The sequence below is a fragment of the Saccopteryx leptura genome, chromosome 2 (genome assembly GCF_036850995.1).
Source record: "Saccopteryx leptura isolate mSacLep1 chromosome 2, mSacLep1_pri_phased_curated, whole genome shotgun sequence".
NCBI classification, from domain to species: Eukaryota; Metazoa; Chordata; class Mammalia; order Chiroptera; family Emballonuridae; genus Saccopteryx; species Saccopteryx leptura.
Window position 1 is genome coordinate 266,908,461 of NC_089504.1, and position 15,351 is coordinate 266,923,811.

The following is a 15,351-nucleotide window of genomic DNA, read 5'->3' on the forward strand; positions in this document are numbered from 1 at the left end:
TGGTTGTTGTAGCAAATTATCACAAGCTAACAATAACTAGAACTTCTCTTATTCTTTGCTTGCAATAGCAGAAACTTCTTCTCTCATGGTTCTGGAGGCCTGAAGTCTAAAATCAGTATCACTAGGATGAAATCAAGGTCAGCCGGCCCACCCCTGCTGGTGGGGCCACACTCCCTGAAGAGGAACCAGGAGAGAATCTATTCCTTGCCTCCTTTAGCATGCCTTGGTTTGTAGCTACATCACTGCAATCTCTGCCTCAATTTTCACATTGCCATCTCATGTGTGCATGTGTGTGTATACGTGTGTGTGTGTGTGTGTGTGTGTGTGTGTGTAATCTCCCTCTACCTCTTTTATAAGAATATATGTGATTGGACAGCTGTCAGAGGGGATGGAGGTTGGGGACTGGGTGAAAAAGGTGAAGGGATTAAGCAAAGAAAAATAAACTCATAGACACAGACAACAGTGTGGGGATTATAAAAGAGAAAGGGGGTGAGGGAAGGTAGAAGGAGGTAAAGGGGGGATAAATGGTGATGGAAGAAGACTTGAATTGGGGTGACGGACACACAATACAATATACAGATTATGTGTTATAGAATTGAACACCTGAAAGCTATATTTTATTAACCAATGTCACCAAAAAAAATTCAATAAATATTTTTAAAAGAATACATGTGATTTACTATGGGGCCATGAAAAAGAAGGAAACCTTACCTTTTGCAACAACATAGATGGACCTGGAAACTATTATGCTAAGAGAAATAAGCCAGACAGAGAAAGAAAAATATCATATGACCTCACTCATTTGAGGAATCCAATGAACAATATGAACTGAGGAACGGAATAGAGACAGAGGCAGGATCAAAGGGACCAGAAGGAAAGCAGACAGAGGGAAAGAGGATGATAGGATGGGATCAGAGAAGAGTAAGAGATTGGTGAAATTATATACACATAACAGCATTATAGAGAGCAGGACAGCAAATCCTGGAGGGAAGGGGAGAGGGCGTTGTGGGGAGGGGGCCAAGGGGGATGTTGAGGGGAACACGGGGGTCGGGGGATGCATTCGGGGGACACTAGAATCTATGTAAACACAATAAATTTTTAAAAATGTGACTTAAGATCTAGCCTGAATAAAAAGAAAGATAGCTTTGCGCGCACACGCGCGCACATACACACACACATAAAGAGTACATGTGATTGAATTCGATCACCTTGTCTCAAGATTCTTAAACTTAATCACATCTGCAAAGACTTTTCCCAAATAATTAACATTTACGGGTTCCAGGGATGGAGACCTGGTATCTTTAAGGGACATTCTTCGGCCTGCTCTACCATGTTAACAAAAGTCACTTCCACTGCTAATATGAAAATATTTCAAATAAAGAAACCTAGGGTCTCGTACGAAGTCACGCTGCAAGACTCCTCCCCTCCACGCCACGCCCCTTGGTTACTTGCACAGCCACATTTCTTTATAAAACTTAATTATCAGTTCATCAAAGAAGCAGTAATATTAGCCAGCACAAACGTTCAAAAAAATCTAATAAAATTATCTAGGTATTCATTCCTGGCTTCTTTTAGTAGCTGATTTTTAAACCCTTCCCAAGATGGTTCTAGAGGCTGCACGGTTCCACGGTCCTCCTGGAACCCTTCCCTCAGAAATGGCCGCATCAGTTCTCCCCTTCTGCTTCTCCACACCACTACACAGAAAAGGCCAAGTTCAAGAACTCTCACAGGCGGTGGGAGTTTATACACTACTTACATATTGTTTGGCTCATTCACTAACTCAGTAAATATATCTTAACTACCTATCATGAGCCAGATACTGTGCTAATCCTTGGAGAAACAAAGATGAAAGGTGGACCGATGCCCTCAGGCAGTGTAGCAGAAATGGAGAATTGTGCACCCAGTAACTGTAATGAAATTAAATACACAGAGAGAAGATGAGGAAGATGTGAGAGGGCGTTGGCTAGGGAGCATGGAAAACTGTAGGACAGGCTTGGTCATGGAAACCACGGTAAACAACACGTTCACATAAGAGCAGCTATCTCAACAGCAGGGGAAAGGAAGACTGGGGAAGATGGATTTCATGAATACAGGTCACTGACAATATGAAAGTAATAGTTTTTGTAGATGAGTATGGGTGGGGACGGGACTGTAGGGTAATACAAAGTAACAGTGAGAGAAAGCAATGACTATAATCCTACTGTTGAAAAAAGGGTGGTGGTGAAGGAGAGGAGAGAGCTAGAAAGCAGCTCAAGGAATAACAACTCTAAAGATCAAAGGCAGGGACTTCTTGGTGAGAAGGATGGAGAGCCCGGTGATGGTGCAATGCGAGGCAGGAAAGACATGATTAGCCTGTTTCCAAGATGAGGAGATGCAACCAGTGAGGAAGCAAAGACTCCAGAGAGCGAGGAAGAGGGAATGGATGAGGATGTCAGGTCCTGGGCTAACTTGGGATATGACAATGTGGCCAATCGGAGACCATGATGGCCAGAGAGCCCAGCAGTCAATGCTCCTGGATTTCTAGAACAGCCTTCCCTGTTGTTGGTGCTCAGTAGAACCACAGCTGGACTTCAGAGGCTAAACGAACACCAGGTTTTGAAGAAATCGGCAATTGTGAAAGGTAGTAAGGAAATATGACAGAGAATAAAATTCTCTAAACTACTTTTGCAGGCCTTTTGGATCTTTAAAATTCCACAAATCATATAATACTATAGACTCTTTCTACACCACTCAGCAGCATGTGGCTTAAAAATATAGGGAAGAAAACAATTTATGAAATACCGCTTTTAAATGCTTTTCTGATGAACTCACAGTGATAGGTCTATCACACCTAATTGGTAGAGATCAGTTTGTCTTATTTTAGTAGGAGACTGGGAAGAGGACCACTACTGTCTTAAAAACCTTGTGACAGTAATATGATTCATATTAACCTATTATTAAAGCAGACACTTGGCAAGAAAGTTAACCAAAACAGTTGTAGAATATTTTTTTTAAAGATTTGTTCTAATTAGTTCCATGAGCAAAAATGCCTAGGCACAGTCTACATTCTCAGTTAACAGATGAAATAAATAAGCTCTGTAAAAATGTGAGAAGGCTCTTTCTATTTCTGGATGAAAAAGATATAGTGAAATCATCAACAACATTGTGCTGCTCCTTGTGCTTGAGACGGGTTGAATGAATTGATTTCCTACATCATCTGGCTGGTTAAAGGGGCAATACACCCCAAACATAGATACGACAGAAAGGGTATGTGGACCCACTTCAGTCTGCCTTTTCTTAGTTTTAAGAGTTTTTTTTAAATTAAATTTATTGGGATGACATCGGTTAAGAATGTTATACAAATCTCCAGTGTACGGGGCTATAACATATCCTCTGTACGTTGCATTGTGTGCTCACCACCCAGTCTAGTGTCTCTCCGTCACTACATATTTGACCCCTCTTTGTTCTCCCTACACCCTCCCCCTTTCCTCTGGTAACCATCCTTCAGTTGTCTGTGTCTAGGCATTTGTATGCTTTGTTTGTTGCTTTGTTTTACACCCCACATATGAGTAAAATCATCTGGTTCTCAGCCTTTTCCATATGATTTATTTCACTTAGTAGAATACTCTGAAGACCCACCCATATTGTCACAAATAGTCTGCCCTTTTTCATGTCCCGTTTATTTTCTGGTTCACGTTATGGGAAAATATGACAGATGTTTTATTGACTTTGGGCGTCACTTATAACAGTACCTAAACCACTTAGGGATTTGGCAAACAGAAGAAGAAAAAGGAAAGGAGAGAGTTTAAAGAAATAGAACAAATTGAGGCAAGTAAATTAAAGCCCACTGAAGCTCTTTGGTGGGCCTGTCTCCTTTCCAACGAGTCTCGTTCTAAATTAGAAAAGTTAAATATCTAAAATGTTAATGCATTTTGCAGGTTAAAAAAATACAAAAACACTTAGTTTCGAAGCAATCTGTGGCACAGCAGGAAGAACACAAGTGAAACAGACAGAAGCCTTGAAATTCACCACCTGTTTGAATAAATATTTACAAATATATTTAGTGGGTAAACTTTCATCTTAGACATGTGCAATAAAAATATATTAAGAGCTGCCATTTTTATTTATTTTATTATAAAAACAATGTCTGTTTAATTCCTTTGGTTAGAAATCTTAAATGGCTTACTGGAAAAGCTTCTGAATGATGATGATTTGCTTATACTTAAGTATTTGCTTCAACTCTACCTTTTCTGAGCCCAGCTGCTCCTTAAGGAAAATTCCTTTCCATTTTCCCCCATATTCTGATCACACAAAATAGATATAAGCCATGAGAAGAGAGGGAAGCAAGAGACAGTGTTGCTCTGGGAAGTCAGGGAGCCAGAGGTTCTGGGAAATCCTACTGGAGAATGCCTTTTGAGCTTAAAAATACATTTCTGCCCATCCATTAGGCAACGTTGAAAACCCTTCAATCATAATAATGATTTCCCACCAGCTAACGTGAGCTGTGTCCCAGGGCTGAGACTCTAACAGTGACGCTGCAGCCTCCAGAAGACAAAGCCCTTTTAGAAAGAAGACCACAGGGTTCCTGGTCAATTTTCAGAATCTAGGATAAAGGTCTTGGGCAACATTCAGAACCACGAATCCTGGGACAGCATCTACAGACTAAATTAGTTTTGACTTTCCTTTCTAAAACAACTTAATTTCATTAGTACTTTTAAATTCTTTTATTTATTGATTTTGAGAGAGAGAGAGAAACATCCATCTGTTGATCCACTTACTCATGCTGTCTCTCCACTCAAACTCTGTAGCTCCAGGCACTAACCACAAAACCAGCCCCTGTGACTGCACATCAAATACTTGCAGGTGACTTGAAAATCAACAATGTTTCAGAAAAATCCTCTACCCAGAGGAAAAAGAAACATGAGAATGTGAGCTAAGGGTTTTTGCTCACTTTGGAGAGAAAGTGATATATTTTCTTGTAACCTATGACATCTAGGAAAACGGTTCAGCCTTTAAAATATGCTAAAAGTTTTCAATACCAGAAAAATGAGTAAAGACAAAAAATTCTGCCACTTCAAATTCCCTGACCCCAAGTCAAGACGATTTCATTTAGATGTCTGTGAAGAACCCTTCTGAAGTTCTCAAGACTAATATTCTAGGTTACAAAATTAGATCAGAATGAGTTCTGTGGGAAGCCTGCAATGGCCAACAAATAATAACATTGGCTTGTTCTGAAAGAGTCAAGGAAAGGAGGAGATTACAGCTAAATGCATGTAATGTTTTAGTTCATAATTAAACTCAATTTTTTAAATGGTGACTCTTTGGAATTAATGGACCCCCCCCCCCCAACCACTGCAACTTTAATATACCAATGCATCAATGCCATTTCTTAGTGAGAAATTTCTATTTTCTTAATAGAAGCAGAGAGGTTATATTTGGTTTATTTATGAGGCTAATGAATGCTAATGCTAAATGACACACACACACAAAAACAACCATACCATTCAGAAGTTGATCACGTATCTTGCTGCTTGAATATCTGCAGCTTGCAAAGGAAATGCAGTGTAGCAAGTCAAAACTGGTAACTCAGCAACTGCAAATTAATGTTCAAAGATGTCTTCCGAAATCTTTGTTCTCATATGAAATAACCTCAAAAAATCTTTATTTAGTGCTAAATTCTCTAGCATACTACACTAGACACAGTGGGTGATACAAAAGAGTATATGTGTAGTTCACTATGGAAGAATTATGACCCAAAGGGGAAAAAGAAAGCTCAGGATTTGAAGCTGATAACAAAACCAGTAGGACAATCTTCCAAAAAATACATGTAAACTCATGACTACTCTTATCCCTGCCTCATTGTACAGCAATTGCTATACAGTTATCTCTGTGGATACCACAACTGCTGTCTTTGCGTACGTGGGGCATCAGGAGTCATACCCAGAAGACATCCAAGCACCATTAGAATAAAGAAACCTGCTACTGCCCTGGAGGGGAAGGATGGGTAATGGTTACTGCTCCTTGTTGGGAGTCTTAAGGGCTCTGTGCAGATAAGATTTGGTCAGTCATGCTTGCTGTCCATCTTTCTTTCTGGTGAGTAGTTATGGAATATAACAGTCTACTGAAATATTCGAAGCTCCACTAACCCAGGCTTCAGTCCTTGGATCTTCCTGGGAGTGGTTCACACCACTAGAACACAAAAGGAGCATCATTAGCACCTAAGAAGTCACAGGTTGGAGACTGAAAGACCCAGGAACACAAGTGGGGTTCTTAGGCCTCTTCTTCTCAAGGGTTAGGACTTTGTTAAGGTGAAAATAACGAGGCAATGGACAGCTTACAGTGAAGAAGTGATTGGCAAATAAGATGTCATTTTCTGTTTGATATCTTAATATACTGCAATGATGGACTGTAGGTAGGGGTGCAGTCCATCCCATGAGGACACGGAAGAAAGTCTTGAAGATGATTAGTCGGTCTTTAAATTGAAAACGGAAGAAGAAAGAAAGCAACACACATATAAAACCATGAATCCGTATAAAACCATTAAACCAGTTACCGAAAGGGTCTGCAGTCATTTTGTGGAAATAAGAATAATAGTTAAGGAGACATAATACCCCTATAAGAAAACAACTGGGAAACTTGCCCAAAATGATACTCTCAAGGGTCTCGTAGTTGTATGGGACCAGTACAGAGTATGGTAACTTGAGAATAAGACGATAAACACAATCTCATAATAATTACTGGGAGTTGGTAGTATTCCAAAGAAATATCTCCAAGGAAGGGAGGTAAAGAAATATCATTTATCACCTGTGCGAAAACCCATGAATCTAGGTTGTAAAGATGATGAAATGGCATTCAAATGAGGATGAAATGAGAGGAAAAGATATCACATTACTGATGAAACTGAAATTAACAGACTCTCTGGCCCAGTGGAAGACATGGATGATATGTTCTTAATTTAGTTTGCAATGTTGGTACAGACGTACAGAATAGTTGGGATGGGAACTACAATAACCTAAACATTTGATTGGAGATGCTAAACTAAAAACAGAATGTCTCACACATTACTGCCTGCACTGGATGGCAACTTTATTTCTCTATAGAGAGAGGAAGTAACCAGGGGAACTACTACTTGGATCTAATTGTAAACAAGAAAGATGTCAACTAGTGAAGTGAAATAATGAACTGTGGGTGAAAACAGTGATGTCATTTCAGCATATGAGGGACCCTTTTTCACCATCCTCCACTCACCCAAGGCTTTTTACTAGCTTTGTTAAACAAATATGCTGGGCCCTTGCTGGTTGGCCCAGTGGTAGAGCGTCACCTGGTGTGCAGGAGTCCTGGGTTCTATTCCTAGCCAGGGCACACAGGAGAAGCGCCCATCTGCTTCTACACCCCTCCCCCTCTCCTTTCTCTCTGTCTCTCTCTTCCCCTCTCGCAGCCAAGGCTCCCTTGGAGCAAAGTTTGCCCGGGCACTGAGGATGGCTCTGTGGCCTCTGCCTCAGGCACTAGAATGGCTCTGGTTGCAACAGAGCGATGCCCCAGATGGGCAGAGCATCACCCTCTGGTGGGCATGCTGGGTGGATCCCGGTCGGGCACATGCGGGAGTCTGTCTGACTGCCTCCCCATTTCCAACTTCAGAAAAATACAAAATAAATAAAAACAAATATGCTGATGCACAGGGACCTGGGTTCAAGTTCAACAGACTACTCACTACCACCCTTGCACCACCTCCAAGTTGTGTGCTTGACCCTGACCAGTTAGCTCAGTGATAGAGCGTCCACCCAGGGTGTGGATGTCCCAGGTTCAATTCCCAGTCAGGACACATAGGAGAAGCGACCATCTGCCTCTCCAACCCTCCACCCTCTTCCACTCCCGCAGCCATGGCTCAACTGGTTTGAGCACATCAGCCCTGGGCACTGAGGATGGCTCTGTGGAGCTTCCGCCTCAGGTGCTAAAAATAGCTCAGTTGGGAGCATGGCCCCAGATAGACAGAGCATTGGTCCCAGACAGAGGTTGCCAGGTGGATTCCAGTCAGGGCCCATGCAGGAGTCTGTCTTTCTTCTCACTTGGAAAAGAAGGGGGGAAAAAAATTGTGTGCTTATCAAATGTCTGTTGTGTTTCCTTCCAAACCTGTTCATCCTAGTTGCACTTGCTGTGGATAAATAATTTAAATTCAATATTATACAAACTGACCAAATAGTAAGGCAAAAAAAAAGAATTGTTAACTAAGTTAAATGTTTTGGAAAGTTTTGACAGAGTTCTATAAAGAATTGTTAAATTAGGTATGACAATTCAGTGAACATCATTTGAAAACTTAAAAACCACAAAAAAATATAGATCTACTTAGATGCTGTGATCATATTTTTTAACAAGATTTTCCCAATTTAAAGGAAATAAAAACTGAAAATTATAGATGGTCCAAAAAATGACAGTGTAGAACTCTAATAAATTTTTTTTTTAAACTTTGCCTTATGTCAAAATATTGAGAATGAATAAATTTGTTTCATTACTGTATTTTAAGGAAAAATATTCAAAGCATATGTATCTTTTTATAATTTGGCTCTTTTTAACTGTCTTTTTAAATAATTGTCCAATGTTATTCCAACAGCGACAGATAAACATCCTATATCCTGAAAGTTTTTGATCGTCGGGTAAGGGGTGGTCAAAATATGATAATAAAAGCTGAACTTCCAGAAGGCAGAATTCACAAGGCTCGGCAGAAACAGAACCATGACTCTGGTGCGAGAGATTGAGTGAAGGCTGAGTGGCACCCACCTGACCACCTCGTCTATAATTCTGTCTACACAATCCTCTATTGTGATTCCACCAACGGAGGGTGATGGCGGTGCCTACATAGTTCTATCATGATCTCTGATCTCAACTGGGCACTTGCTAAAAACAAATGTGACTGCTAGGGTTTTCCAAACAGATAGATCAAGACCCACAATTTTTAAGTACAACAAAGAGTGTGCTTTTAGTTATGTTAGAAACAGAAGGCGGGCCCTGGCCGGTTGGCTCAGCGGTAGAGCATCGGCCTGGCGTGCGGGGGACCCGGGTTTGATTCCCGGCCAGGGCACATAGGAGAAGCGCCCATTTGCTTCTCCACCCCCCCCTTCCTCTCTGTCTCTCCCTTCCCCTCCTGCAGCCAAGGCTCCATTGGAGCAAAGATGGCCTGGGCTCTGGGGATGGCTCCTTGGCCTCTGCCCCAGGCGCTAGAGTGGCTCTGGTCACGGCAGAGCGACGCCCCGGAGGGGCAGAGCATCGCCCCCTGGTGGGCAGAGCGTCGCCCCTGGTGGGTGTGCCGGGTGGATCCCGGTCGGGCGCATGCGGGAGTCTGTCTGACTGTCTCTCCCCGTTTCCAGCTTCAAAGAAAAAGAAAAAGAAAAGAAAAGAAACAGAAGGCATACCGGGAAGAGATAAATAAGATGTTTGGCACCAATGACATAATGTTGGTGGAATAAAAAAGAGATGCAAAACTGCTCCACTATTATTTTTATCCTTGTCTTCTCTTCCATGAAGAATGATTTTTGGACTTAAAATAGAAGATTAAATATGGTAAGGGAAAAAGTAAGCCCAAGATTGGTAAAGAGACTTAAAGGGAGCAGCAGGATACTGTAAAATAACTGCAATCCAGTGGCTGAGAAAATCCACAAATTAGATTGCTAAACTGTTGCCAACCAGTAGAGGTTCTGGAAAAGGCAAATGGACAAATCTAGACCTGATTCTCAAAAAAGAAGAAAGAAAGAAAGAAAGAAAGAAAGAAAGAAAGAAAGAAAGAAAGAAAGAAAGAAAGAAAGAAAGAAAGAAAGAAAGAGAAAGAGTCAGGGAAATGATTTTGATTTTGCAATATGCAGGCCTTTGAGCTTGATTTTAATGCCAGGAAAGATTATAAAATTGCTATTAATGGGATGTTTAACATTTCAAAATAAAATAGAACATAAACAGTCTCTGTTTCAAACTGAAAGCAACAATTAAATTTATTGGTGAAATAATAGAGTCATTTCTTTTAAAAAGTAAGATCAAAACCAGAATGACTGATATTGGGGGTGGGAGAGACAATTATTCTCCATTCTAAACATTTTCATAAAAGGAAATCTGGTAAACAGTAAGGAGAAATTGCCTAAAGAGCAGTAGCAGTATAGAGTTGAAGACAAAGAAATAAATTGTGTCTCCTTCCTTTTTTTTTTTCAGGTGAGAGGAGGGGAGACAGTGAGGCAGACTTCCCCATGCACCCCGATCAGGATCCACCTGGCAACCTCATCTGGGGCCAGTGCTCAAGTACCAAGCTATTTTTAGCACCAGAGGCTGATGCGCTCCAACAAGCTATCCTCAGTGCCCAGGGCCATGCTCAAACCAATCGAGCCACTGGCTGTGGGAGGAGAAGAAGGAGAGGGGGGAGGGGGAAGAAGCAGATGGTTGCTTCTCCTGTGTGCCCTGACCAGGAATTAAACCCGGGATGTCCATACACTAAGCTAACACTCTATCCACTGAGCTGCCTGCCAGGGCTCCTTCCTTGCTTTTGATTCAAGCAAAGTACATGCAGACAAAACCTCTGAGATCTTTGTAGAAATGTGGCAGTTTGGGAAACTGAACAAGTTTAGGAAGCTTAAATAGACAAAATGCTTTAGTGATGGAGAACAATACTATGAAGGTAGGGTGTTGTAGTAAGAAGAAGTCCAGCTTCAGACACAGAAGGATAAGTCATACATCTTATATGATTCCACTTATGAAGTGAATAGACAAATTCACAGACAGAAAGTAAAATAAAGGTTATTGTTTAATGGGTGTAAAGTTTACATTGGGAATTACCGAAAAGTTTGCATATACATAGATAGTGGTGATGGTTATACAAGATTGTGAATATTTCAATGCCACTGAATTATACACTTATAAATGGTCAAAATGATAAATATGTTATGTATATTTTACCACAATCAAAAAAAGAGATCTGGATTTGACCAGAAAGACCTGAGTTCAAACCCCAACATTATAGGTTGAATCCCTTTCCTACATGCACAAGAGCCTGGGAGATGAGGAGGGATCAGAGACCGGGGAGAACTGGCTGGTTTGGGCAAGAGGGGGTGGCAGAGGGCCAGGGACAGAAGCTAAGTGTGAGCCAGGAAGTAGAGGTAAAACTAGGAAGAATTCAGTTCTGAGACAGTTCACTAATAAAACAAGCTGTCCAAAGATGGACTGATTGGCTCTCAGCTGCCCAATGGATATACTGTATTGAAAACTGCTCACGGGTTTATTAAGAGCATTCAAGCTAAAACGACCTTTAACTACAGTTACATTCCCTTCTGGAAGGGCAAGAAAGTGATGTTTATTTTTTTAACATAATCTCCTTAAACAATGAGACATATAGAGTGATGCCCCTAAATAGTGGTGAAATGGAAAAATAATGGAGATGGAAAAAAAGTTCTCAGACTAATTAGTTACTCAACCTACTCCCAGGTAGGCACGATGAGCAAGATATTCAAGAATATGCCGCAAGAAGAAAAGCTCCTTAGGAATGAGAATTGTCAAATGCAATAATCACTATCACATATGCTTATGGAGAATCCGTAGGTAAACATGGTGTGGAGAAAGGGCTAATTCAGATACAATTCTGTCCGAAAGAGGTCTAGATTCAGTTAACTCTGGTTCAAAGCATATGTTTATTAATTTATTCATTCATTCAACAAATAAGTATTGAGGACAGATCATGGAATATAAAGGGGTTAGGGAAAATTTTCCGATGCCACGAGCTCAGATTAGTGACCGTGTTTCAGAAGGTTCAGAAATTCAATGTGGCTGATACATTACACTTCTACTGTGCCTTTCATTTGAAAGCTATAAGTTTTAAAATTGTTCACACTATTTGACATCTAAGAAGGACTCGCCAAGAAATAATCAGAGATGCACATAAATATTTATGCACTGGTTGCTCACTACAATATTATTTATAATAATGAAAATCTGAAAATGACCTTCATGTCTGACAACAGGAGAATAGTTAAATAAATTACAGGATATATGAAAGCTAGTGTTCTCTCACAGCCAATAAAACTTATGCTTTAGAAGAATATTTAGTGAAGTAGTGATAAGGGAATTGTTTGTGATATAGTGTGCAGTAGCAGTGGACAGGCTTGTATAAAAATATGATCCAGGGAGATATCACACTGCACTTTTCTCTCAAAACAGAGCGGTTATTAATCTTGTGATAACGCTTTTCTTAGAGTAACTATCAAAACCGAGCCAGGGCAGTAAATCGCACACATTCAAGTATAAATCCCGAGCTGGAATTTAAGTCTCAGTTCCTAATCTGGAAACTGAGGATGATCACATTTATAGAAAATTATTCAGAACTGGGTTTCACTTCCTGTTCCACCACAGACCAGCTGTAAATAAGGCTCTTGCACCACCATCCAGACAGCGATCATCACCGTCCCTATTGCCATCATCATCGAGTGGAGGCCAAGAAAGAAGCAACAAAGAGGTCATTCAATGGAGTGTTGATTTCAAACAACTCAATCAAGATAATGACTTTTCTTTTACAGCCACTCTATCTCCAACCCCCCTCCCAACTTGAGCGATTGTATTAGCCCCCTTCGCTAGTGTGGAGGAGTCCCCGTTACTTTCGAAGTTGATGTTCTCATGATCGACCACTTCTCAGCTTGACGCTGAATGTGGAACCTGAGCCTGTTGGTGAGAAGGTGCATCATTTTTTTTTTTCCAGGCTGTCCAGGATTGTTTAACCTGGTACAGTGAAATTGGCAGAAGGTAACTGAATAATGAGAAAGCGCTAATGTAAGTACTCTCCGCTGTAATTTACTCCCCGTTCTCAAACAGGCGGGCCCTAAATACACTGCCTTTCCACTCCATCATTCTCCTGCTATGTAATCGGGGCCATTAAAGCAGGGAGGAAGATGAATTGCTAGAGATGATTATGCACGCCTTCAGCAGCCCATGAAATGTATCCAAGAACAATAAAGATATCTGATGACCTGTCAGGGAGCTGCCTATGCAAATGAGAACATCGTGATTATATTTCTGCTTCGTCTAAAGGCCATCATGATAGATAGAGGGAAAAGTTTCGCTTGCTCATAGCATCACGAATAAGAAGCCGGTTTCAGATTAGGACAGGCTACACATGAAAATTCATGGCCCAGTGCCTAATTCAGCTATAAAAGAGGACAATAATGGCCATAGATCAGCAGCCAAGCTTATTTCCTTTGGAAACAATAATTTCATCAGATGACAGTCCTTACTGCTCTCCTGAAATTATAGTATTTGGCAGTGAAAATTATTTGCATTCCTCAGAAGGAAAATATGTTGTAAATATACGTCATCAGCATCTTTCTGCTCTTAAATATTAAATGATGTTTCTGAGCAGAAACCAACAACCTTTAAGGTGTCCACAAGAATGAAGGTACAAAGAGGTCAAGACAACCCATGTAGAGGCACTAAGCATTCTCCTTTTGGGAGAAGGAGTTCAGCTCAGTTGTTCTGAGACCAGCCTTTTCTTGGGGCTACACAGTGACATTGTACATAAGAGCAGGACTTGTATTGAAGGAGAACTTTATCCATTTAGCATTACACGTGTGGCTTTAACCCTAGACTTAATCTCCCTGGGCCTGTCTTTTTTTAAAGTTCTATTTTATTTTATTGATTGATTTTAGAGAGAGAAAGAAACATCAATCTGTTTCTGTATGTGCCTTCACTGGGGATCTGATTTCTCCATTTGGATATCCAACTAGCATGTCCAATACTGAACTCTTCATTGTCACGCCCAGTCTTCCCTGTTTCAGTAAGGGGCAACTCCATTCTTTCTGTTGCTTAGCTCAGAAACCTCAGAGTTGTATTGAAGCCACTGCATTGCCTCCTATTCTAGAGACATCATCAACAAGTCCTGTTCGCCCTACCTTCAAAATATATTTATAGCCCCGCCACTTCTTGTTGGAAGCAGATCAACAGCTGCTGGTTGACATGGTCACAGCAAAGAAGATCAACAACTGCTGGTTGACACAGTCACAGCAAAGAAAAGACTCAACGATACTTCCCCCTTTAACTTTTTGAATTAATTTGGTTTTTTATCCCCCCTTTTCTGGGTGTGTGTGCTATCATTTATGGCGCAGGGATAATAGCACCATGCTTTCCCTGCAGATTTGTAGTAATTTCTCTGGAAATGAGACAGAGGGTGTGAGTTCCACAGAAAAGCTTATAAACCCCCTTGCCTGGGCCCATAGATATAGGAGGCTGGCTATGATATCCCCTGAAAAGGGCTTAGTCTGTGGGAAAATTCCCTCCTATAAATCATATTAGGAAAAAATAGATTGTGACGTATGAATAGGTAGGAAACAGTAACTATACACAAAAGCACCTTTCAGCCTTCACTTAATTCATTACTTTACCTCCCTAGCCTTTTCATATAATAGAATAGAAAAACTTTCCTTTCCTCTTGCATACCTGACCAGCAGGTAGTAGAACACTCTGAGAAAAATAAAGTTAGAACTTAACTAGTATATAAATATAGTAGACAAATAAAATTTGACTAGACATTAGGCCATTAGGTAAGGTAGAGTTATTAATCAATACTGACCTTTTAGAAGCTTGCACCAAAACCGCTGTTGCTATTTTCAAGTTATTGTATAACTGTACTTAGAATGACTTACCATCTGATTTATAGCTTATAGAAATGTATTACCGTTGCCAAGAAATATGTAACCATAGTGAAATAAAAACAATTATTAATCAATGTATTCTGCATACCATGTGATTGTAAGAGTGTGTGTGTATAAAAATAAAGCTATACTAACCATTGGCGGAGATGCCTGGCAGTGAATGCTAAAGAATTCAGCTCTCTCACTTCTTTTGTGCTGATGCCGTCTCTTCCTGTAGGACCCCTGGATTCCCCTGGGGCTGGACCCTGGCAACTTCTCACTACCACCAGCTACCCCCTGGCCCAGACCACCCCCTAACCTAGATTATAGCTCTAGCTTCCCAACTGACTTCCTGCTGCCTCCCTTGTCCCCTTTACCATCTGTGCTCTACATAGTAGTCACAGGAGTCAGATTATGTCATTCCTGTTCTCAGAACTCCCCATGATTTCTCAAGCCCAAGTCTTCACAATGGCTGTAAGTCCCTCCGTGATGTGGCCTCCCTGCCCTCCCTCTTCATTAGCACACACTGCCTATGCCTCTCTAACCACTGTGGTGTTCTTGCTCTTCCTAAGACAAGATGAGCTCCTTTCCAAAGGCAGAGCCTTTGAACTTGCTACTTCCTCTGCGCAGGGTGTACCTCCCCAGGCCTTACCGTGTCCCACCTTGGCACTGCATTCAAAGGTTAAGAGAGGACTTCCGTGACCCTTGTCTGAAGGAGGAGCCCTCATCA

At 41.0% G+C, this 15,351-nt stretch overlaps 1 protein-coding gene across 1 annotated transcript in view; it reads right to left on the reverse strand.

Moving 5' to 3' along the window:
* Positions 1–15,351, reverse strand: part of NIBAN1 (niban apoptosis regulator 1) — a 136,270-nt gene that overhangs the window by 101,458 nt on the left and 19,461 nt on the right. The gene's annotated exons all lie outside the window — the stretch shown is intronic.